The following is a 2500-nucleotide window of genomic DNA, read 5'->3' on the forward strand; positions in this document are numbered from 1 at the left end:
AGCCTCGCACGGGGGTCGTCGTGACCGAAGCGCGGGACCCGGCACTTGGCCTCGTCGAAGCTCCTACAATTGGCCCCGGACCCAGCCAGCCAGCCTGTCCAGGTCCCTCTGCGGAGCCTTCCCACCCTCCAGCGACTCAGGGTACGGCGGGCCGCCCTGCCCGCCCGCGGGGGGGGGGGGGGGGGTGGGGGGGTGGCGGGGGGGGCGTCTAGGGCGCCGCCCTCCCGAGCGGTTAGATTCGCGCGGGGGCTGCCTGCGGGCGTCCGCCCGGTCCTGTGGCGGTGCCGGTGGGGTTTTTTCCCCTCCACCCCCCCGTCACGAGGTCGGCAATCATCGGCCGAGACTTCGCAAAAGAAAACGGTCCCTAAAAAGTTCGCGCGCCACTCGTTCGTTCGTCTCGGCGTCGTTGCCCGTCGGTCAGCGAGCTGTCGACTGGCGTTTCCGCGGCAACGAACGTTAGTCGTCGGCGCCGAGACTGCTGACCGCTCCGTTGTGCCTAATTCAGACGTCGTCCGACCGGTAACTCTTCCGAGCGCTTTCGTGACCCTCCTTTCTCTCCGTCCGTCGTTCGTCGTCGTCGACCTCCTCACACGAAGGAACGCACGTTCGAGAAAAACGGCGGCGGCGCTCTCGAGTGCGTTCGCCGGTCTTAATTTTTCTGAGCTACTACATTCTGTCACGACTCGATCGTAGTTCGCGGCGCCGGCGAGAAACGACGACGACGACGACGACGAGGAGTAAAAGAAAAAAAAACGAAACGGGAAACGCTCAGGCTGGGCTGACCATGCCTTAAGGAACTGCTGCTCTTCGTTAACGACCGTGCATTTAATTTACTAGTAAATAGAGAATCGCACGCGTGCGTACCGTTTCCAGCACATTACCCGTTTCTTTACTCGCTGCCACGCCTGCCTGCCTGCCTGCCTGCCTGCCTTCCTTCCTTCCTTACTTCCCTCCTTCCTTCCTTCCTTCCTTCCTTCCTTCCTTCCTTCCTTCCTTCCTTCCTTCCTTCCTTCCTTCCTTCCTTCCAGGTCAGCCAGCCGGTCGCCAGGTCTAGCAGGCTCTGGCGCCGGCCGACGGGTCTACCGGGCTCGGGCGCCGGGCGGTGGGCCTACGGGGCTCGGGCGCCAGCCGACGGGCCTACGGGGCTCGGGCGCCGACCGACGGGTCTACCGGGCCCCGGCGCCGGCCAACGGGTCTGCCGGGCTCGGGCGCTGACCGAACGGTCTACTGGGCTCGGGCGCCGGACGGCGGGTCTACCGGGCTCGAGGGCCGGCCGACGGGTCCACCGGGCTCGGGCGCCGGCCGACGGGCCCGCCGGGCTCGGGCGCCGGCCGACGGGTCTGCCGGGCTCGGGCGCCGACCGAACGGTCTACCGGGCTCGGGCGCCGGCCGACGGGTCTACGGGGCTCGGGCGCCGCCCGACGGGTCTACGGGGCTCGGGCGCCGGCCGACGGGTCTGCCGGGCTCGGGCGCCGGCCGCCACGTCTGCCGGGCTCCGGCCCCGTTTGACAGGTCTACCGGGCTCCGGCGCCGGCCGCCTCGTCCACCGGGCTCCGGCGCCGGCCGCCACGTCTACCGGGCTCTGGCGCCGGCCGCCACGTCTACCGGGCTCCGGCGCCGGCCGCCTCGTCTACCGGGCTCCGGCGCCGGCCGCCTCGTCTACCGGGCTCCGGCGCCGGTCGCCTCGTCTACCGGGCTCCGGCGCCGGCCGCCTCGTCTACCGGGCTCCGGCGCCGGCCGCCACGTCTACCGGGCTCCGGCGCCGGCCGCCACGTCTACCGGGCTCCGGCGCCGGCCGCCTCGTCTACCGGGCTCCGGCGCCGGCCGCCTCGTCTACCGGGCTCCGGCGCCGGCCGCCTCGTCTACCGGGCTCCGGCGCCGGCCGCCTCGTCTACCGGGCTCCGGCGCCGGCCGCCTCGTCTACCGGGCTCCGGCGCCGGCCGCCTCGTCTACCGGGCTCCGGCGCCGGCCGCCTCGTCTACCGGGCTCCGGCGCCGGCCGCCTCGTCTACCGGGCTCCGGCGCCGGCCGCCACGTCTACCGGGCTCCGGCGCCGGCCGCCACGTCTACCGGGCTCCGGCGGGACTTGGTCGCAGTTCTCGAGCTGAACGGTAGACCTGTTTGCCGCGCCGCTCGCGGGGACGTGACCAAGGGGTCGCTGTGTCGCGCTGCCTCCAGTTACGTCATCGTAACAGGCAGCGTCATTGGCGGGCCTCCCCGGCGGGAGGAGTTAGCGCTCTTGGAGTTCGCAGGGGCTGTGGACTTAGTGGTACGTTCTATATGCGCGAGCGGTGGCTCGCGGGCAGGGCAGTAGGAGCGCGACTCGACCCGCGCGGCTGGGGCGCTTGGCGGCCGTTGTGGCGGTTGCCTCGGCGTGTTTGGCCGTTTTTCCGCCCGTTCGGGACGGTTGCCCGCGCGGCCGATGGCGGCCGAGGCCCATGCTGGTCCGTGGTGAGGCACCGGAGATGCTCGTGAAGCATGCCGGCTGCTGCCGCGCTCGC

The sequence above is a fragment of the Gavia stellata genome, unplaced genomic scaffold, assembly GCF_030936135.1.
Source record: "Gavia stellata isolate bGavSte3 unplaced genomic scaffold, bGavSte3.hap2 HAP2_SCAFFOLD_179, whole genome shotgun sequence".
NCBI classification, from domain to species: Eukaryota; Metazoa; Chordata; class Aves; order Gaviiformes; family Gaviidae; genus Gavia; species Gavia stellata.